The sequence below is a fragment of the Bactrocera tryoni genome, chromosome 3 (assembly GCF_016617805.1).
Source record: "Bactrocera tryoni isolate S06 chromosome 3, CSIRO_BtryS06_freeze2, whole genome shotgun sequence".
In the NCBI taxonomy this organism is placed as follows: Eukaryota; Metazoa; Arthropoda; class Insecta; order Diptera; family Tephritidae; genus Bactrocera; species Bactrocera tryoni.
Window position 1 is genome coordinate 25,407,779 of NC_052501.1, and position 24,591 is coordinate 25,432,369.

Consider the following 24,591-nt stretch of genomic DNA (forward strand, 5'->3'; position numbering starts at 1 on the left):
TTTTTGCGAGGGGTCACCGGAACTGATGTCGCAATGGCCGATTTTAAAATACTTTTTTCCAAAAATTTCAAAATTTGATTGTTAATAATGTATGTTTGTAACAATAAACAATTCTAATAAAATATTTAATTTTTTATATGGTGAACAAATTTTTGAAAAATGGCTTACCTGAGGAAACACATGAAATACCTTAACCCTTGTCGAGACCAACGGTCTGATACACTTAGTCGAGACCAATGGTGCTTGGCTAGGCCTAGGCTAGTTTACATACATTTGTATGGAAATACGTGTTGTATTAACGCTCATATACGAGTATGTACAATATAGATACATTTTTGAAATTTCTTACCTCTCTATTTGGTTGAAATCAAATTGACTGCCTTGTTCACGCTTGGCGTGGCAATAGCGTTCACAAAAAATGTAACATTTGGAGAAAAATTACATTTTACTTAACTTTTAAAACGCTCCAGCGGCTAAAGTATTTGACCAAGATAATTGTAAAAACCAATTTGGATATGTAACGAACATGAAAACAGATAAATCAACCGTGCGAAGTGATAGAAACATACCAAAGTTCATATATTTTCATACAAAATATATGGAGTCTAGCCAAGCACCATTGGTGCACTAAGGTGTAATATTATAATATCCTTTTTTCGTCCTTTTCGATACGATATCCTTGAATTTTTTTTCTGAATTCTATAGACAATAAAATTCTAGGAAGCTACCTGTAAGCGCAAGTCGTTTGCTACACTCTAAATATATTTAAATAACATTTAAAAACAAAATATGCCTGGCCAGACCCGAGGGTCTCGATGAGGGTTAAGGTCAGCAGCAGACTATTACTACTCATAGGTGCGCTACAAATTTCTGCCTAGCCTATTGCATTCGTAGTTTCTTTGTCCTGTCAAGTCCATTTTAGTTTAACATGAGAGCGATATCTGACAATCTCTAAGCAAAATAAGTTTCTCCACAATTTAACAAGAGGTCTTCTAACACATTATTCCAGCTTTTTAACCATTTGACACAATTTAGTAACCTGATATATACTCCAACGAAACACTTCCCAAGTCGTCTAATTCTTGGACTTTGTGTAATCATAAGAAGGCCAGAAATCTTCGCTGCAGCATTTAGCTTCAAAAAATTGTATTTTTATCCCGTCACTTGGAAAATCTCATTTTTTATAAAGGTAAATTAAAATTTTTTGGTCTTATATAATGAGTCGCTCCCAACATAAGGCCTTGAGATCACGAGAAAACCAAGAGACCTCAGCTCTGATTAAGGTTTGCGCAGCTGTACTGCCTCTTAGGAGTCAAGATCCCACCTCCATTTGAAGAATAAGCTAAGTCATGTATAAAGCAAGCCTTTCCAAATAATGTTCTTCGCACTATAGTAATTTGCGTTTTATATTAGAAATGAAGTTCTCCATCGAGACCTAAAAATGGCACTGTAAAACAAACTATAGAAGAATTTAGTAGTCGTTACTCCGCTCGATTGGAAAACCAAGACAACTTTTTATTTTTCACAATATATGAGTATGCTCCAATACTGGATGGACATCCCCAAAATTGTATATTAAAAATATCTACAAAAAATACATAAAATATACTTTACTTTTTACACAACACTTTCAGCTCCAGTTTCTAAATGCATATGTATATGTAATGTGTCCCATGCAGATTTGGGAATTCGAAACCCAAGTTAAACGCTCAATTGTTGCTTACCTTTATCAGCGATGACTCCCCCAGCAGCCGCCATTGTGTGAAAATTTGATTTACGAATAAAAGCGAAAACCTTTTTGTCGATATAAGAATACAAGGGATTATACTTGAGGTTTAATTTTGAATAAATTTCTTTGGAAAAAATAACGAATTTAATGCTGCTTCCTCAGTGTCTGATTAGAAATTCAAGCTAAAAGGTGACCAGCTGCAGATCCTTATTCTCCCGCTTTGATAACATTATTGACAACTAAAACTAGACGGAGCTACAGAAAAGTAATTTTACCGCTCTCATTTTACAAGAGAACGTTTAGATCAAAAGAATCTTTTTAAAACTTCCCAAAGACAAAAATCTGTTAACATCCAAATCGCAGCATAGTTTATTTTGAAATACACGAAAACAAGCATATTTATTCGTGTTATGTGAAATATGTATATGGTAAATGCAATCGAGTCGCTTACAACACTGTGGTCAGCGGTTAGCGCTTAATCGTTTATTAAATTCTTACATATGTACTATATAGTATATGTATAAGCCACTCATACATATGCATCGAGTGCATAACATCCTGGCCTCAAGTCCCGGCGGGACCTGCTGGAACAATGCAATTTACCGTTATTGTTGACCTGGCAATTTTTATTATTCGCACATCCATTTCGCTTTTTTTTACCTGTGGTCTGCAATACGCCGCGACCATTGTAACCATAAATAAGCATAGATTGCGGCTCAGCTACCGCCGGAAGGGGTAGCAGAAACTGAGAAATTTGTCCCCGGTAGGTGTGCTCTGTTTATGTGACTGAAAGAGTTCAAGTTCAAAGCGCACACGGTTGCAAAAGTGGTTTTTAGTGAAAACCATGAAAACAGTGTCATAAATTTCAAAGAATTTTCAAAATGTCGCATCAGATTTTGAGCAAAATGTGAATTAAGTGTTTAGGTTTTTGGCAAAATATATCTGTTCCAAAAGGAACATAGAGTAGCGGAGTATGTAGTCAGGTGTAGAAGCTCACGCAAGTGCGAAAAGTCCTCTGAGCGCCATTCTCTTGGGAGTGGCCAAAAACGATTATTTTACATATTTCACAAGCAGCTCACGACTTCCGGTGTTAGACCAAGTATCCTCTGGGTGTTTGAAGGCGAAACATCCCTCACCAGATTTGTGCGCTGGGTTTGGGACTGGCCCTTGAGACCCCCAATTAAAAGTAGAAAACAGCCTCGAAAGAGAGATCGCCTGGCACGCTGTTGTAAACTCGGCTATACAACTATTCGTGTAAGCAGTGTCTACGCCAATAAGGAAGAAAAAGAAGAATTTCACGGCACTTCTAATACTTAATTAGGGAAAATTCAAGCGACATGCATCTTAGATTTGCGAAAAAAACAAGTAATAATTTTCTCTTAACCTGCGAGTCACTTTTTTTAGGAATACTCATTTCGGAAACACAAAAAAAGTTTTGACTAAACTATGCACAGCCTGAAGCTTCATACACGCCCTGCGTTACCAAAATTTTTCTTAAGAGCCCTCGTTTGAGATTTTCAAGTTTTGCGGACTTCAGACTCAATTTATAGTTAAAAACTCAAATAAGCAATTTTTCATCAGGATTTAAGAGTGCCTGTTTCCAAATACGCCACTTATTCACTAATATTCTTAACTGAAACTAACGATTCTACGGAATTTCAACGGAAGGCTATAAAAGTAGTTTTCAAATGCTGAGTAAAGACTTTATAAGCCTTCGTTTTGAGTTAGTCCGAACTTTAAAGTATAAAGGCATATCTAGGCAGATTTTTATTATGTTTATCAAAAGTAAAACAATTGCTAAATAAAGTGAACTATTGGAAAATTGATTTTTCACACAATTCAGTTATAAGAAAATAAATACAAACAACAAGTAAAACAACAAAGTAAACAACTTCGCTGAAGCAAAAACAATTTTTGAATTTTTCTATAAAACAAAACTAAAAACAACCGAATGACCCTAACGCTTTTAATAGCTGCTAGATTTCAGAAATCGCTTTCGTAGCGTATAAAAACTACAACAACAGCACAAACACACTGCGGCTTTGTTTCGCGCTCGCATTTTGCTTGGTGAAGCATGCTTTTCGGTGTTAAAGCGCTGGTAATTGTAGCATCCCAGCTGAGACATTGTTGCTGACATGTTAAAAACATAAAGCCATAGGTTCCATAAAAAAAACGAAAACTTACAACAAAAAGAAACCAAAAACAACGAAGCAAACGTGAAACAATAGTTGTGCTCCAAAAATAACCGTTATAAATACAACGCGTAAAACAAGCGCACACACAGGTCAGCGAATCCAACACACCCCAGCGCACAAACAAGCATTCGGAAATAAAATACAATAATAACAACAACAAAAAATCTTTCATTGTGTTCTTTTGTGTGTGGAAAATGCGCAAAAAGCCAATTTGTACGAAATTCTATAAGTTTTGCTCTGTTTTTTTCGCGAAGTCTATTTTATACCAGTTTTTAGCTCTTCCCCTCACATTGACTAGCGTCAAAATTTTAATTGGATTGACCATGTCTCATCGACAATTATAATTCTCATCAGCTTTCTCGATACGCGTCGACACTTTACTGACGATTTTCGAGCACCGTATCCTCCACTTTTTTAATATTTTCATCAGTTGTGGAGGGCGAAGGTTGCCCAGAAGGAAGCCTGTCTTTAAAGGTATTGCACCAATGTGTGTAGTATTGCACCAACGCTGGCGACATAGAACTTTGTGGCAACAATTTTACGGCGCAACGCTGGACGAACTTACCGTTGCTGCTAAAAGGCGTCGTTGGAGAAGCATTGGCGTTGGTAGTAACTTTCTCGGTTTGCTGCATAGTTGGCTGAAATTTTACGCAATCAGCAAACTGACGCACAGACAGGCAAACATATTTTCTAGAGGTTTTCTAACAGGTCAATTGAAAAGTTTTTATTCAAAAAGTTCTCTTCAAGGATGATAAACTATTTATAGCGACCCTCCAATACCATTTTTGTAGCACGATTTGTCCTTAGCTTCAAACTATGCTCCAGTTTCGGTGATCACCTCTTTATTCGACGATAATTTCTTCCCAGCAAGCATTGTTATGAGATGTGAGAACCGGAAATAGTTGCCGGGCGCCAGATCTAGAGCATACGGTGGATGCGGAACCAATTCGAAGCCCAGCTCATGGATTTTTGCCATCGGTTACACTGGCTTGTGAACACGGTGCATTGCCTTGAAAATTCGGGATCCGTATCATCAACTCGTCATTGTTTTTAGTCTAAACTGAACTCACGTGGCACCCACTTTGCAGTGGGCATTCTTATATCCAAATATTCGTGAATTCATCGTTAGTTCCGCTTGTAGTGAACGAGGGGAAGAGGAAATATCTCAACAAATTCACTTATTGGTCATCCAGTTTTATTTTATGGACTTTTTTGATGTTTAGGTCGGTAACAACCCATTTTAGGTGTCCGCTGCGTTCAACGTCTTCGGTGCAGTGCGGGGACAGTGTCTACAAACTCGTCATAAAGCCAATTTCTTGTTTCGCGCTTTTTAAAATTTAGAGCTAACTAAAAATCATATGAATTTCATTTTAGTAGCGCCATCTATGTTTCAGACCGGGAACTTTTCAATTGACTTGCGAACTCGTAAAAAGAAAATTCTAGCAATATTTCCAGTTCATGGCGAATATTTTCATGAAAAACTAAAATGCATGTCAAGTCCACACAAGCAGACAAACAAGTCATCAAATTTTCAAATGCTAGTTGCATATTGACGGCTGTTGAAACTTTAAAGTTAGGAAAACGGTTAAATATGCAAAAAGTTCAGCTTTGTTTCGGGGAAAGTTTTGGACTGCAATAGCAATATGTTTTACACAGCGGCCGTAGAGGTTATGTTACCTTAAACTCGAGTGCATCAATCTTATTGTAACGGATGTTTTGTAAAGCCAACATGGAGACCGCAATAAGGAAAGTAAAGCTCAAAGCAACTTTATTCCTCGACCAGGCATACAAAGCGCTTAAAGCCGCCCCAAAAACGTTGAGAGAGAAGAGCTGAAATGTTTTCTTTATGAGATTCAAACCACAGAGACAAAGCGTTGCGATAATCCACAAATATATTCTATACCATTGTCGTAATTCGCTTGAATCAGATCTTATAAGCATTTTGAAGAGTTAGTTCAATGGCAGACAGGTCGGGGATGACATTTTTCTTAAAGCTAAATCTAACCTTTTTCATTTGCACTATATCTGACTCTCTTCCCTTTTCTTCTCTTCAATTTACTTCTCTTCTTCTTCGACTCTCTTCACTTCTCTTCTTTTTATACTCTCGCAACAATGTTGCTAAGGAGAGTATTATAGTTTTGTTCACATAACGATTGTTTGTAAGTCCTAAAACTAAAAGAGTCAGATATAGGGTTATATATACCAAATTGACCAGGGCGACGAGTAGAGTCGAAATCCGGATGTCTGTCTGTCTGTCCGTCCGTCCGTCTGTCCGTCCGTCCGTGCAAGCTGTAACTTGAGTAAAAATTGAGATATCATGATGAAACTTGGTACACGTATTCCTTGGCTCCATAAGAAGGTTAAGTTCGAAGATGGGCAAAATCGGCCCACTGCCACGCCCACAAAATGGCGGAAACCGAAAACCTATAAAGTGTCATAACTAAGCCATAAATAAAGATATTATAGTGAAATTTAGCACAAAGGATCGGATTAGGGAGGGACATATTTGGAAGTAATTTTTTTGGAAAAGTGGGCGTGGCCCCGCCCCCTACTAAGTTTTTTGTGCATATCTCGGAAACTACTATAGCTATGTCAACCGAACTCTACAGAGTCGTTTTCTTTAGGTATTTCCATATACAGTTCAAAAATGGAAGAAATCGGATAATAACCACGCCCACCTCCCATACAAAGGTTATGTTCAAAATCACTAAAAGTGCGTTAACCGACTAACAAAAAACGTCAGAAACACTAAATTTTACGGAAGAAGTGGCAGAAGGAAGCTGCCCCCAGGCTTTTTTTAAAAATTGAAAATGGGCGTGGCGCCGCCCACTTATGGACCAAGAACCATATCTCAGGAACTACTAGACCGATTTCAATGAAATTCGGTATATAATGTTTTCTTAACACCCTGATGACATGTATGAAATATGGGTGAAATCGGTTCACAACCACGCCTTCTTCCAATATAAAGCTATTTTGAATTCCATCTGATGCCTTCTTTGTATAATACGAGTATAAACATTAGGAACCAATGATGATAGCGGAATAAAACTTTACAAAAATACGGTATTTGAAAAATATGTAAATGACGTACTATGAAATCTCGATTATCACTTTTCTTCTCTTCAGAGTATAAAATGTTTCTTGACTTCGAACTTAGCCCTTCTCTTACTTGTTAATTTGATATTTCCAATGTGGAAGGTAATACCCTCTTCCTTCATCCAGTTTCGTAATTTTTTTTGAAGAATTTTAGATGTTTGATTATACTGATATCTTTAAAGCTCGTACGGAAACTTACAGAGATCCAAGGTTACCCGGAATTTACTTTAGGTTCTTGTTTTTTGACCAGCAGGTTCTTATACATTGCTTTCTAACGAAATCTTTTCACTCAAAGCGACCAAAAAGGCTTGGAGCCTCCGAGATCACGAACTTCAATTTCAGGCATCAAATAGTCGGTTATCATGGCGCGATAACAGTCACTCCGGCATCATTTTTGAAGAGATATTAACCGATGACTCCACCTGCCCATAAACCACACCAAACTGTTGTTTTCTCTGAATGAATTGCCTTCATAGCTTAATTTTCCCCGTAAGTGTAAATACAAACTATCGTATTGTATGTATGTATGTCTGTATGTTAGTTAAAGTATTGCACTGACTTTGTCTACGAAACAGTTTCAAATCGGCACTCAACTCCCTCATTGAACCGTCAATGAAGCCAATATGTATGTGTTCTTATGGGTGCCTCTGGTTAATGCCTACCCATTTCGGAGTTATTCACTGCCTGAAGTGGCTGCCAGTTGCCAATTTAGCAAAGTGAAACAGTTAGTTTCCAACAGCTTTATGCAGTCACTTAAGTACTTAAATCATGTTCAGTGATTGCGTAGACATTCTGCGCCATACAAACATATATGTAAGTGGCAAGAGCTATAGCAACGACTGCTGCCACCAATTAGTGAATGGCATACCTTACCTGAAAGTAATTACCGAAAATATTTGAGGAACTTATCGAAACAAGTGCGAGAGAGCATTGAAGTGGTAAAACGTGGCATACTTCAGGGTATTACGACTAGTGGCACGCAACAGTGGTTGAAATAAGCATGCAACCTAACTATAATTGGCTCCAAAGTCGGTAAAGGTTGAACTGTTTGTAGGTGGAAGCGCTGCATTAGAAATACCATATTCATAAGCTCAATTTGTAGCAACTCTAAATTCCATTACTTTATTATTATTATTAATAATAAAATATTAAAAATACAATTTAAATGCATGCTATTCAAAATAAATTTACAATTGCTAAGCTGCTAAGCTGATTTCTCACGTGAATATCAGCAAAAAAACGCATGTGTCATAAACCAACTTTAAAAGGCATTCGGCGACATGTCACAAAGCGGAGGTGCTATGAAAAACAAAAAAATAATAATAATAATAATAAACAACTCACTTTAATTCCTTAAAACTAACATATGCCTCAGCTGGTTGGCAAGAGATAAACACCGTTGGTACTATTTGGACTTTTACCTGCCTCTATCTATATAGACCTATGCTTGCATATGACGCTATGACGCAAGGATAGCGGGATTAACAACAAAAGCACTAGTTGTCAGTGAATGTATGAGTGATTCTATAAGCGGTGCCGCTTCGTTCCACTTTCGTTCAGTCGTTATAGTCTGCCTATAAACCGCAACAAACTTTAATTTTTTGTGATGCAATGGTACTCTCACAGGAATAAAGAATTTCATTGATATCCCGCTCTTATTGAAAAAAAAAACTTTTCAAATTGAGGCCATTGACTTCGTATTTCGGTAGCAAATTTTAATAATTTCGACTCGTTGTTGGATCGTATATCTTTCCACGATAACAAAGCAACCGTTATTGAAGAGAAATGTAGAAAGAGCGGGAAAAAATATGGCGTCGTTTGCTGTCCGTAATGGTCTGCTTGTATAGCGTTCATATTAAAAGCCTTGTATGAAAATCAAGTGCTTGTATGAAAAACTTTTTCATTTCACGAGATATCTTCAAGAAATTGGTCGTGGATAATTGGCTGAGTTATTGGTGCAATATCCTTAGAAATTGTTCCACTCGGAACATACATGCTGCCATACAAAGTCAACGATCAAAATCAAATTCTCGTAGGGAATCTTTTGTATTTGTGACGGATACTATACAATTTTTTTCTTGTTATTAACTTTCTTATGTCAATACAATCATCACAGTTTGCAGTTTTGTTTTTCTTTCATCTAATAAAAAAATTAATTTTTATAAAACAAAATTTAATAAAAAAATTTATTTTTTTTTTGTACTCGTAACAATTGTTTTCCTTGAACACCCCAATTTTAATCAGTTACATTATTTTCTCACTTGCAGAGCGAAAGTGCTGGAGTGCTCCGCCAAGGAGGATCAAAACGTGACTGACCTCTTCAAAACGTTGCTCTCACTATCGCGATTTCTGCCCGTCGGGAGCAATAATGACGGCACAAGTGGACTCAAGCGACGCGCTTCGGCATATGTCAGCGCATCGTCAAGTAGAAGTAAGTACTCTCACTCATGTCCAAATTTACACAGCACAAACAAACTGAGCGTGCTTAGCGCAGACAGTTGAGCACCACCAGAAGAAATAGTAGTGGTAATGGGAAAGGAAGGACGCTGCAGAAGACACAAGATGAAAATTAAGCGAAGGTTAGTAAAATTAAATTCAATTGCAAGTGGCACGCATTCGCCGCTATCGTCGTGTAATTGTGAATGGGTATGGCGGACCAGTAGCAATAAGCAACCACTAAATTGCAACCATGTGCTTTCGTTCTTTAAGAAAATTATGCTTCTTCTTACGCTCAGCTTGTCATCTTACAACTCTCTCCATGTGGCAATATGTAGGCGGTTTCGTACCTCCTTCTGCCTTACGACGTGTCTTCCGATTGCTTTTTGGTGAAATATCATATCTCGGTACCCGACTGACCAAAATTTGGTACGTGGCATTTTTTTCATAGTCTCATGCCACATTGTGAAAATGAGCGAAATCGGATAATAACCACGCCTACTTCCCATAAAGCACAACTTTAAATACCACATCGTTCACTCGGTTTTCAGTACGCAAATCAAGAAACAATTAATATAATGGAATTAAACTTTGCACAAGGAATGCCTTTAGTGTATGGCACCTTATGACCTTGTTTAAGTCCAATAAAAACTGTTCAAGTCCCTAGGTACCGAATATTAAGACCCTCGTACCTATAGTTGACTTTTGTTAGAAAATATCAAATCTGAAATATATAACTGAAATTCAACCATCAAAAGGAAATCTTTGCAACCCAATCTACTGGCAGTCTGCAGTTGTATTACCATAAAGGAAGGTTAAAGAGTTGTGAAGTGTTACACTGACAAAGCATAGTACTAAATCTTGGCTTATTATTAGTTGTGGTTGGTGATGGCCTGATCGAAAAGACTTATAATTAAACCCCTCTCATTTATTTATTAATATTTCTTCAAAAGTTTTACATGGTAAGAGTCTCCGTCTGAACTAATGTGGATAACTAGAATATTTTTAAGTTTCGACGAATTTTGTAACACCCAGAACGTCGGAGAACTAGATCGATTTAACTATGTCCATTTATCTGTTCGTCCGTATGTATTTATATATACGAACTGGTCCCACAGCTTTTGAAATATTGATCTCAAATTTTACTCACATCTGTTTCTGCCCAAGAAGCGGCTCGGTTGCACCATCAACTATCTGGGCATTATGACGTCGTAAGTGTGTCAATCCATGCTGGTGGTCTGCTAGACTTAAGTGATAAGTGAAAATCGTTAGAAGTGTGCTAATGTATTCCTATGACCAAGAACTGGGAACTTTACAATATTTTTCAAAATTATCTAGAACATGTTCCTCTGCAAGGCTAGCTGTAAGTGGCTGTAAAGGATAACAATACTTCAATTGAAAGCAAGTGAACGTTGTATGTCACCTTGCTTGGTCACTTGGCCAGTAGTTTTATGCTTTTGCCACGTGTATTTAATTGAAATTCTTGTATTACCTCACCCTCGCCTTGACAACGAAAATGCGCTCAAATCAAATTATGAATTGTTAAATGAGATGGCACGAGTTAATTAAGAAGAAAATAAGAATGTCACGGGATATAAATGGAGTTTGGTTAGTGCACTCACGATCATATGAATCAATGTAAGTGGTTTATCCAATTCTGTCCCATCCGTAATAACAAAAAATGTATATCAAACTGTTTTAATTGAGAAATACTCATCAAATTTAAACTAAAAAAGCGATTTTCGATGTTAAAAAAATTATTAAAGTTAAAAAAAAAAATATTAAATAAATAATAAACTGTAAAGTGTAAAGATAATATGTAGGTTAAGGCGGTTTATATCCCCTCTTTACATTAGGTTACTCATACGACCCATCAAACGGTGCTATTTTGTTGGTGGGGCGTATGAGTAACACATAGTCAAATACAACGTTCATGCTTTTACTGCCAATTTTTACTTTAATTTAGAATTTAAAAAAATTTATGGAAATAGAACCAATAATTATAAATATACATTGTGGCAAAAAGGACCCGGAAATTGTAAATAAAACGTACTTATTCATCAATATTTGTTTTGTCGCCTTCAAAGTTGTCCCCACCAGATGTAATACACTTATGCCAACGATTTTTCCCCATCCTAGAAACGCTCTTCATTTTTATGATGGCATTCAGCTCCTTTTTTTATCCTTTGATAGACTGAAAACGGGTTCCACGTTCTGCCCTCCGGAACATATTCATGATGCACAAAACCATGAATATCCAAAAAATCAATAAGCATCATCTTAAAATATCTTAATTATTCCCATTGACATATTTTTCACATAACCTCAAAATTTGTGAGAAATGCAAGTATCCAAGTTTTTGTTTTTGTTTTAAACTCAATAAGGACTTTATCAACCTTTCCACTGGTGGGGGGAATTGAAAAAGTCTTTACATGTTCGTCAACTAAGTGACGTTCACGATGACTATGCGCCTTTCTGTTTTGAATTAATGAGAGTTTGCTCATAAATATTTCTTCAAATTCGTTTCAAAGGTATCCTGCCGACTTTTCCTCTTTTACATCGGACGACGGTGTACCTTTGATGTGACGCTTCTTTTTTTGCACCTTAGTATTCACTTCTTCACTGCTTTCGTCTTTCGGTGATTGTTGCATGTGTTTGGTTTGTAAACATCCCATCCGTTTCTTCTTCTTGGCTTTTGGATTCAGTACTGCAGCTTCCGCTATCATACCTTCAACGTCATCGAAGAACCAATGTTGTATCTGTAATAACATAACCAGCCTCCCTACTTCCTCCGAAATGAGGACTCTCCCAGGGAATGAAACGCCTCTTAAAGTCTTCTCATTCTTCGTTAATTAAGGAGGTGCTTGCTTTAACATCCTGTTTCGTTTGTCCGTTGTGTCCGTTGTGTCATCAACTTCAACATCTCTTTCTGCAAGTTCTTTTATCTCATTTTTTCCATTATCCTCAATTTCCAAAGGAGACATTTTATTGTTCACATCATTAAATGCACATTGCTCCTCAAAAGTAATTTCCTCTACGCGCAGCTTGTCTTCCTTCGATATGTCATCTATGCGATGGTTTTCGAAGGTTATATCTCCTATGCGCAGCTTTCCAAAAATAATATCTTCTACGCATAGCTCATTTGTTCAATTGCTTTTTTGTTTTTTTAACATTCGAAAAGTGTCGGGGACTTCATACGATAGATCTTCAATTTCCCAATTATTACACGACCTGCTGTATTTTAATGTTAGTTCGCCAATATTTCTCTCCATGCAGATCTATAAGTTCTTGAGACGGTATTCGTAAAATTCGATTTCAGTTTCGTCTCCAGTGTTTATATTTATTTTTGCCTCTGCAATTGTATATCGAATTTTTTCCGCTCTTTTCTCTATTGCCTGCTCTATGAGGTTTATCATTTTATTGGCAGTTGGGCTATTTCCTCCAGCCCCTATGTCCATTTCTTTGGAAGCTAGTACCTTTTTGAGCTCCTGGACTCGCTTCCTATTATCTTCGGCTCTCCTCCATATATATTCTAGAGTTATTTCCTCAAATCTAATGTCTTCTACGCGCAGCTTCTTCTCAAAAGTGATCTCTTCTAGGCGTAGATCGCTTTTCTTTTGGCGTTGTAATATGTCCGCAGTGTTCGACATTTTTAATTATTATTTTTTTAATAAACTGTTTTTATTCTTGCTGTGCCCCGATTCACAGCCGCTGAATATTTTTTTTTAGTTACAGTTTTTACACAGCGCTTAGTTTCGTACTAAATCAGCTCTCAGGTCGAATTTGTTTTGACGTCTTTAATTGAGTCGAAGCGTGTTCCCCGAACCGGATATTTCAGTGTGGAGAAAAGCAAAATTCACAGAGGGCCATATCAGGTGAATACGGTGCTTGCTCAATGATATTTGTTGAGTGTTTGGTCAAAATTTAACGCAAATAGGTTGATTTAAATTTTAAAATTCGACAAACTCTCTACTGAGGTCGACTGACATAAACAGCTGCTGTAAACACACTGGCTAACAGATCGCACTAATTTTTGGAATCATAATTAAAGACAGTTGTACCAACCGAGGAAAAAAAATCACCTGTCTTCCATATAAGTGGGAGATGAGAGGGGGAAATGAAGAATTTCCGATACTTTCGTGACAGGGTGTACAAGCACTCACTGCATTAATAAATCACTGGAAGGTCACGCACAATAAAGGTAACCACCGCGCAATAGCTTGAAATTATTATATAATTAAAATTTAATTTTAATTAAGAAATAAATGAATCAGTGTTTTCAAAAAAACAACACTCGATGTTTTTTATGACATATGTACTTTGTATAAAATTCGTGTTGTTTGTTGGTATTGCTGTAGTTGTTTTTGCATTTTTGCCATTCACTAAAGTGACCATTGCACTTTAAACTCCACATTCCATTATTACCAACGCTACGAATACATATCTTTCCGCCTGTCCATCTTTGTATGTCATTCCATCCGTCCGTATGTTCGTCCGTCTGTCCACTTGTTTGTCTACTTTACTGACATGTGCGCACACCGTGAACCAACGAAATACCGGCAGTAAACCAAAGGGAAGCCGCAACCACTATTTTTTTAAATGTATCAAAAAAAATTTTCTTAACTCGCCCAAAATACATAAAAAAATTTATAATATGGTACATATCGCGACAGTAAGCCGGAAGTTTATTTCCAGCAACAGTGTGCCTTGAGTTTGAATCTTAAAGATTTCAAAAGTAAGAGAAAATCGATCACATAGCTAGTGAAGACTAGCTAGAAATTGGAACCCGCATGTTTTTTCTCTCGCAGTTACATGCAGTCGACGCTCGTACCGATGGTCGTCAATATAACTCAAATTTGCTGCCAGACTTTTTTAACAAAGTCATTTCAAATTCAACCATGAGTCCAAGATTTTGTACCAATCTAATCTCAATTTCGAAACTAACTACAAAATTTTTTTTTCTCCCTCAACTATTTGGTAAACCTAAACCACTTGTTTTATTAAAATACTTCTTTACCAGATTTTATGCGCTCTCACTAAAAGTATTGGCGTCCTACATAAATTGTTAATTAACAAACTTATTGGCTATTAATTTTAAGTGCTTGGGCAAAATTAATTCGCGCTTGAATTAAGCGTTATTAATTGCAATGATTTATTACTTGAATGTAATTTCACACGGGACACACGTAGGTATAACTGTTTATGAGCGCTCTCAACTTAGCAGTAATGTAATAAATTAAAATTCTTATGCAACTAAAACCTTATATTAATGAAAAGCTTTACATAAATCGATTTATTAAGTGAAGAAAATTTGCTTGGGTTAGGGAAATGAAATGTTAAGGGTTCAAAAATTATAATGTCTAACAAGTAAGGAAGAACTAAGTTCAGGTAAACCTGACTTGTGCGGAACAAAGCCGGCTAAATGACATGGGTTTTCGGGTTTTACACAATCGAATATTTTTTATTGTTATATTAAATGCTACAACATCTTTAGAATATTTACCTAAATTTTTAAGTTGATCCAAGTAATAGTTTCGGAAACACAGCTTTGAGAACTTGTGCGCTCAGGGCTAGCTAGGCTAAGTGCGTCGTCTTTAAACGCATTGTTCTCGAAACTGTAATTTTCTCGAGGACTACTCAACCGATCTTCATGAAATTTTACACAAGCCTTTGAGATACAATTTCTAAAGACTTGCACGAAGGTTTTTTTCGATTACAACAATTTGAAAAAGAAGATGTCGCAAAATTTTCACCGAAATTTTCATTTTTTGGAAAAACGTCTGCAAAAAATCCAATTTTCAATTTTTATACGTCCAAGTTCTAAGTCAAGGTTTTAACTAAACCACGTATTCTTTCACTTTCGATGATCCTGTAAGAAGTTATCCTGCTAACGCGGCCGCATCTTTTTCCGAGGGAACAAAATTTCATAATTTATTTGCTAATAGCGTATGTTTGTAACAATGAAAAATTCGAATAAAATATTTCATTTTTTATATGAGCAAAAAATTGTTGAAAAAGTTCTTATTACCCGACTTAATTTTAAGGTTATAGGCTCCCTTATTTTTATTACAAAATTTTACTTTCTGGCAGCGAAGATTATACTTAAATCTCCTCAATCTCTTCCACATTTATTTCATTATGATATATACTCAACCGAAGAGAATTAAATATATATTGAGTTAGTGTAAAAAAATGTCACAAAATGTGTGAAAATAATCATAAATTCAGGATCAATTCACTTTTGCTCAACATGACCACTTTTTGCGTTAACTATGGCCTTGAGACGGTCAAAAAACGAATCGCAAGCTGCCCGAATGTGACTTGCCGGTATTTTGGCCCACTCACGGACAATGGCTTTCTTCAGCATCTCGAGTCTAGTGTATTTTTTACTTCGAACCTTGCTCTCTAAAATGGCTCAGAGAGAATAATCCATTGGATTCACATCTGGTGAATTCGAGAGGCATTGTGTGGTCGTAATGAAGTTCGGAACGCCGCGCTTTGTGAGACGGGGCCTCAAAGCAGCCTCCAGAATACTTTCCCGATAATATGTCACATTTACTTTGACCCCAGGCTCGATGAAAATAATTGGAGAGCGCTCATCTGCGGTGACAGCGGCTCAAACCATTATTTGTGGCGGGTGCTGCCTCCTGGTGGCCTACCGATAACTTAGATTCTCGTATGAACGCTCGGCCAAGTAAACCCTATCGTTTTGAGAGGTTACGAATTGCTCAATTGGAAAAATTTTTTCGTCATAAAACACAATGTTCGGAATTTGATCGCTTTCGACCAAGCGAAGCAACTGTTTCGCTCTCTCAATTCTTACTTGTTGCAGCTTCGGTGTGAGATTATGGGCCTTTTAGAACTTGTAAGGCTTGACCTTGAGCTCATTTTTCAATATGCGTCGGATGCTGCGGTCGGATATTTTCAGTTCTTTAGCCATTTGATTGGCATTTCGTCGTGGATTTCGCTTAAGTCGCTTCTTACCTTTCCGAAGCATCTCACGTAACGTTTCAGTCTTTTGATGACAACCTCCATGGCGTTTTGCGATGCTACCAGTATCAATGTGACGAGTGGTGGTGCGATAAACAAAAACTTCATTCACATTATGGTGTTTGAGCTCACGAACAATTGCTGGCTGTGATTTTCCAGCTAAATATAAAGCAATCACACTATTACGTTTGAATTCCATCGCTGATCACTTTTTTTGCGTTCACTTTTGGTAAAACGCTTTTGTATAGTTGGGAACAATACTCCGCACTGTCATTCAGCAAATTTTTAAACAGCTGAAAAGTTTACTTTTACTTTCTACCCTAAAACAAATCCAACGTTTCAAAGTACAGTGACATCACTAGTACATTTTAGCCAAAGCACCTTCATTTTAAGCACTTTTAACTTCCCTTCTTTCATTTCTTGCCGATGACAAATTCTTATCGCACCGTGTATTTCGGCAACGTGAACGGTTGATGCATTATTAAATAGCGATTCGACCATGCGACAAGCAACCGCTCTTGGATTTCTAGCTCAGCGGTTAGAGCGGCAGAAGAGAACGAAAGTAATTGCACTGTAATTCTATTTTTTATTTTTATGTTTTGCTTGGTGAGTCATTTGATTTTGCAATTTTTCCTCTTTGCTAACTAAATATGTTCATTTTACTTTGATTATTTGATTATTGTAACTTGTTATTTTTCATTTTATGATTTTGTTTTTCATTTTTTATGTCTTTTTTATACCGCAAATATTCCGATTGCTCAAGGTCGCGCGTTGCTTTCGGCATTTTCAAGCATTCATTTTTGGTGTGTCAAAGTTTTTTGCTGTGCCTGTACATATGTATGTATGTATGTATGTATTTACGCTTTTTCCTCTCCAGCTACACTCAGGCGTTCACTTCCTTAGAAGCATAAATATTTTACGGCATTTTTCGTCATTTTTAAACTTTCTTTAAAAACTATTTATTTCTTTTTGTTTTTTTTTTTTTAAATTTGAATGCTTTACTTAATTTCTACAACAATTCAGTGTTGCTATTGATTTTTGCGAGTTGTGTAAATCATGGGCAATTAAAATGCCGAATAATTAGTCGAAATTTACCATTTTATGCCTTGTTAAATTTTATAGCAATTCTACACAGTGTCTTTTTGTTACGCTATTTAGCTTTTTGCCTTGAAATCTCCTACCAGTTTTGGAATGTTTTTGGTTACACGTTTTTGTTTCAATTTTTATACCCTGAAAAGTGTGTATGTACTTTATTTGCCACGATGTTTGTAACACCCAGAAGGATCCTACAATGTATTATATATATAACGGGTGATCCAAGTGTAGCTAATTTTTCAATAAGCATTTTTTGACAAATCAGGCGTGAGTCGTGTCACGTTATTTTTGCCCAGTATTGTTTGGCATTTTATCACGTAAAGACTTAAGCCTGAACAACGTTTACAAATCGTTCAACTTTTTTAACGTAACCGTCAATGGCTACCGTTATCGCGCCATGTTAACCGACTATTACATGCCTGAAATTGGAGCTCATGATCCCGGAGACATTTGGTTTCCTGTTGAACGGTACCACTCCTTCAACTTAATCAACATTAAGAGAACACTTCGGTGAGCAGATAATTTCTCGTTATTGGCCGGTCCATTGGCCACTAAGATCATGTGAGTATCACACCGATTATAAAGTCTAAGGTCTATGCGAACAATCCCTCTTCAATTTAGGAGAACATCGCGAGTGTAATTCGCCAGTTACTAGTCGAAATGCTTGAGCGAGCCATCCAAAATTGGGCTCAATGGATGGACCATCTGAGACATAGCCGCAACCAACATTTGATAGAAATAATCTTCAAAAAATTCGGCCGATAGCCCATGATGCTAGTGCTGCGTATTTTCTTAAGTTTGTATAATAATTGTATTATTATGTAAGCTTTTATAAAATAAAAAAAATAAAAAAAAATCTTCAAAAATAAATGAAAAAAATGTTCTTTCAAATGATAATAAGCATTCCTCAATAAATTTGAAATTTCTGTGTATATTTTTTGTAAGTAGAGAACCTTGAAATGGATCACCCTTTACAATATATTAATGGGACGATCAGAGTTGATTTAGCCATGTCCGTCTGTATACATACACACTAATCCTTCAGTTTTTGGCATATCTTCCAGAAATTTTGCACACATACTTTTCTTACCAAGACGCTGTTCATTTATCATTTATCGAAACCGAAATCGGACTACCATAACATAAAGCTCCCATATAAATTGGACAAACGGAATCAAGTGCTTATATGGAGTGCTTTGTTATTTGACTAGATATCTTCAAGAAATTTGGCATGCAATCTCCGAAGGAATTGTTCAGAGAGAACCACTATAGCATATAGCTGTTATACACGCTGGCCGATCAAAATCAAGATTAAAATCTTTTTATACTCTCTTATGATAAAAAAAGGGCACTTGTGAATGATATTATAGGTTCGGTGCAGCCGAAGTTAACGTTTTTTTCTGGTTTTGTGATAACTTTTGGTACAACAGTAAACTTAGGTCAGTTTAGTGCAGCTCCCATATACTAAATCATTATGCTTTAGTTTAGCAGACTTTATGCCCAGTATCCCGGATCGAGTGTGATTTATCTTCAAAAACAAAAACAAAGCTTTATATTAAACAATTAAAGAATGACTAAGTTCGGATGTTACATTTTTTCATAATAATCAAATTGCTAGAGTATAAAATCGTCGATTCTACCAAAATTTAACCCCCTAACCCATTATTGCATGTTATTAATATTATAATAATTTTTAAAGTCACACTTATTGAATTTCTGTAATAGAAAACCGAAGTGATAAACGCAATCATGCGGCCACCATGGTACACGCGAGTGGATTTTAAAAATTTCGAGAAAAACTTTGCATTGAACGAACACGAACACGGGTCGAATTTTTGTATGCACCCAACTCGATTTGTTTTACATGACCACCACAGTCACGTGTGCAGAAGTCCAGATGCTGATCCTAATTTTCGACGGATTTCGAGCATAAATCGGCCAATACTGCTGAAATTTGACGTTTGATATTTGAACGAAGTTCATCAATCGTCGCTGGCTTGTTGGCATAGGCCATAGACTTGCTGTAGGCCACAGAAAATAGTCTAACGGCGTCAAATCGCACGAGCGAGACGGCCAATTGATTGGGCCATTAACCACATATTGTGCAGGTCCATATCATCCAATTCCAAAATATTTGGTTATCATTGAGCGGTAGCGATTCCCATTCTCAGTAACGTGCCATTCTTGTTCATCACGGAAGAAGTAAGGCCCAATGACGCTGTCGGCCCATTAGCCGTACCAAATGGTAATTTACGTGTACGTGTGGATTGCTGCCTGACCAATAATGCATGACTCGCTTATCGTGTGTGTGTGTTTAAACATTATGTTACAAATTATACGCAGTTAAAGTTATGCATTCAATGTACTGCATTCATATAGTACACCATGTCGTATGAGCAACACAGAAATTACAAATTAAGATAAAGAACTCAATGCATAGGTAAATTCAGATATCACATTTCCGGCGTCCAACTTTTAATTATTTAATTCTAATTTAGGAATAATTTTTGGAAAAAAAATAATCGGATTATTTTTGCAGTCGAAAAAATTTTGAATTAGAATATTCAAAGATCTAAAAAAACCATTTTATATATGTATATGGGAAAAGAAAACTAATTTAAGCGAGATTTAACCTGAAAAAAGACTTCAAGGAGAGTTTAAAAAAAAAATTAAACTTTGGAAATAACAGACGCTCCAGTGTATGCATGTGTGTGCACTAGCGATTAAATATTCCCTCATCCCTACAGTTGCAAATTCCCATTCAAGCATATTGCCTCTAAATTGCTTATTTGCATGAGACTGTGTGGGTGGCTGCACACCCCCAATATTGCTGCCATAAAAGCCTCAAATCGACTCGCAAAAGTAATATATTATCAGACAGACAGCTGTTGCCAGTGCCATTGCGGGTGCACTTGAAAATCTGCTCAATAAAACATTCAAATGACAGAGTGAGTGCGAATATTAGCGGTTTTGTTTGGCACTTTCCAATGCCTGCTCGTTGAGCATAGAGAAATCAATAAAAATTTGCAATAACTTGTGTATGAAGCATGTATATATTGTGTATATTAGGGTGGGTAAAAAAAAATATGTTTTTTCGCTTGCTATTCTGAAAAATTGGTTGATAAAAATAATAAGAAAAAAATATAACCGTTAGGCGGAGGATCTTTCCGTTACAATTAAGAGCTCACGCTACGTGGCGCTAATTGGATATTCCATGCGAAGCCAGGTCCTTCTCCAACTAGTCCTTCCAATGGATTGGAGGTCTTCCTCTTCCTCTGCTCCCCTGGCGGGTACTGCGTCGAATACTTTCAGATATCAATGATGATATCAATATCATCGACGAAGAGGTGGTGAGTGTCGATTCTCCTTTCACGTGTGTTTTCCAAAATTTGGCGCATGGTGAATATGTGGTCGGTTGTTGATTTGCCAGGTCTAAAGCCACACTGATAAGGTCCAATCAGTTTTTTGACGGTGGACTTTAATTTTTCACACAATACGCTCGATAGAACCTTATACGCGATGTTGAGGAGGCTTATTCCACGGTAGTTGGCGCAGATTGTAGGGTCTCTTTTTTTGTGGATTGGGCAGAGCACACTTAAATTCCAATCGTTGGGCATGCTTTCGTCCGACAATATTTTACAAAGAAACTGATGCATGCTCCTTATCAATTCTTCGCCGCCGTGTTTAAATTGTTCGGCCGGCAATCCATCGGCCCCCGCCGCTTTGTTGTTCTTTAGGCGGGTAATTGCTATTCGAACTTCTTCATGGTCGGGCAATGGAACGTCTGCTACATCGTCCTTGATTGGGGAATCGGTTCGCCTGCTCCTGGCGTTTTACTTTCACTGCCATTAAAAAGGCTGGAGAAGTGTTCCCTCCATAATTTTAGTATGATTTGGGCATAGGTCGCTAGATCACCTTTGGGGGTTCTACAAGAGTATGCTCCGGTCTTGAAACCTTCTGTAAGCCGCCGCATTTTTTTGTAGAATTTTCGAGCATTACCCCTGGCCAGCCTGTCAAGATCTTCATACTCACGCATCTCGGCCTCTTTCTTTTCCTGTCGCTTCCCTCTTCAACTCTCGGTATTTATCCCATCCCGCACGTTGTGTGGTCGATCGTATCGTTGCGAGGTAGGCAGTCTGTTTTTTCTCCGCTGCGACACAGCACTCCTCGTCGTACCAGCTGTTCTTTTGCATTTTCCGAAAACCAATGGTTTCGGTTGCAGCTGTACGTAACGTCGCACAATTCCCTTATACCTAGTTGTTGACGAGTGCTCTCAGAGAGCAGGAGTGCAAGCCGAGTAGAAAATCGTTCAGCTATCTGTTGTGATTGCAACTTCTCGTCGAATCTTCTTTGTGTTTGTTGACGTGCGGGTGCGAATCTTGGCTGCAACAAGATAGTGGTCCGAGTCAATGTTACGACCTCAGAGCTTGCGCACGTCTAGTAAACTAGAGTTACTTTGGACAATAATCTATGCAACATTCCGTACAGATATCTTGTGAAATAAAATAGTTTTCCATATAAGGCCAAGATTTTGATCGTTCGCTGCTTGGAAATTTCACATAGAAATCTCAAAACCTGAGGAACTAGTTCATAATATACCGATATACGAACATGACTGAATCTCCTATGCGAACCGGCCAAGCTAGGATTGTCGGTCAGGAAGGTTTTGCTATGTGTTTGAGAGAATGGCAAGGAATCATCCATCCTTCGATTTCCTTCCCTCTTGCCAAATTCTTCATTCGGGCCTCTACTGTTAACAAGTAGATTAGTTATTGAATAAATCGCGCAATGCTGCTAGAGCTTGGTTGGGAGCCTTCAATTTACTTCAATAATAATGGATTTATTTTTGTATTTTGTTTTCGTTGAATATTAATTATCAAAAATTTGTTATCATTGTCTTTCTGTTTGATTTATTATACTTTGATTTGAAAGAGTTCAACAAAATTGCCACATATGCCGTACAAATTCCGTCGAAATTCACTAATTTCTCTAACTTGTTGAAATTATTGCTTTGGCGAATTGACCAAAAGCTCGTAGTACATACAAACGCATTCCACCAAAATTCGTAATAATTGAAATGAAAATATATTTTCAATAATTTTGCTTCAATAAATCTATATGTGTACCACATGTACAAGAAATATGCGGTATTTACATAAATATTCGCCTGCCTTTTAGGAATACTATCAACATTGTGAGAACAGTTTTTCATTTTTTATATATTTTATTCATGTTATTTCTATTTTAGCCAATAAATTAGACCTATTAAGACTTTTTTGAGAGAGTAGTTAGTTCTATTCAAATTCAATTCAAAAATTTTTATATAAAAGCCGCTCTTTATCCTAGAGTTTGGCTTAAGAACTACACATATATTCGCTATCTAGTTTTCGGTCGCTGTTCTCAAGGAATTGGCCTCGATAAGGGTATTGATAAACTGTGGTAATTATACATTTTGTTAATTTTTAGTATAATCCTATGATCCTCAGCAAAAGACCCGCTTTCCTAAGGCCCCAATCAACTTGAAGAGCAATGCACTTCACATAGTAACTAATATATTGAAGACTTGAACCACAGCTAAAATCAGTTATACTACTACGAGCAAGAACTAGTAAGACTTTGTTCATAATTTTAAAATTCCTAATTTATTCTTAAAATTCTATATCATCCCCTTGACCCAATAAGGAATTTCCGGAATATCGTTCAATGCCCTTAGCGATTCAAGTTCTATGTCTTCAGTTGACTCAAACCATTTTCCCGGGGCACGGTCGTTTGAGTTTGCTGAATAACTAGAAGTCAAACGGAGCTAAAACAGGCGAATACGGTGGTTGCGGCACGATATTAATTGAAAATTTGGCGAAAAATTCACGAAGAATCAATGCAGTGGCTGACGGTGCATTATTATGGTGCAAAAACCAAAAGATATCGGCCTATAATTCCGGTCTCTTTTTATGAATAGCTTCTGGCAAACGACGCATAACACATAAATAGTATTTCTTGGGGACATTTTGGACACTCTAAAGGAGTTCAGAGTACGCTACAACTCGATAATCGAAGAAAATCGTCAACATAACCTTGATTTTGATTTTTGACCTATTTTGACGTGATTCTTCCGGCTCCGCCCACCTTTTATATGGTATTCGACCAAGTGTCGCAAGCATGGATCCAAGACTCATTTCATGACATCCTGGTAGTCGGAAAATAGGCGTTAACAAGGCACTGCTTTTCGAAAAAATTTTATGATTTTAGAACCGATCGTGTTTTCACTTTTCTGTGGCCTGAAAGGTCTTTCAAAATGATTTTCACTGATCCTTCTGATATTTCATCGATGCCAGTAAGATTTTTGACTATTATGGGGTCAGTAGGGTAATCTTTTTGCAATTTTTTTTTTACATTTACTGTTCTCTTATACCCTTAGAATTAATGTGGAAATCCACTTTTCCATTGGAAGGTTTCGAAGAAGGCCCAAAAATAATAATTAGGGGTATGCCAATTTTTCAACGTTTATGTCCATCTTTGTATGCTTTTTCAGTACCTCAAACTTTATACGCGTTTTTCTCAAAACACACTTTTTAAACTGGCGGACATGATTCCTGTCGAACTACTCAACCGATTTGCTTAATTTTTTTTTAAATGTTCACAAAACGCATCTCATTCACCCAGCCATTTCTCCGACAGATGTCATCAAAAAATTCCGAAAAACTTTATTTATACACTCCACGAAATACCTCATGATATGTGAAAAAAGTTCTATATAAAAAATTTCTATGAAAAAAAAAAATTCAAAAAAACAGGCCAGATTATCTTACTGACCCCTTAAGAATTTTTAAAGCTATCATTACCTAAAAATGGCGGTTGCATAATATTTCAAGACACAATAAGAATAGATGTTATATGTTATTATTCAATATTTTTTTTAATTTTTTTTTTAAAGAGAGAAAATAATACACAAATCTACTTGGGGGATCTTGTAACAGTTTTTAAGTCAAATCTTTTTTGCAAATCTTTTCCTACAGAGTATGTTGGATACAATAAAATGCCAAAAACAAT

The 24,591-nt window shown here is 36.8% G+C and overlaps 1 pseudogene; it reads left to right on the forward strand.

The window, feature by feature from the left end:
* The window catches only part of LOC120772722, a 198,279-nt pseudogene that overhangs the window by 168,796 nt on the left and 4,892 nt on the right, over positions 1-24,591 (forward strand).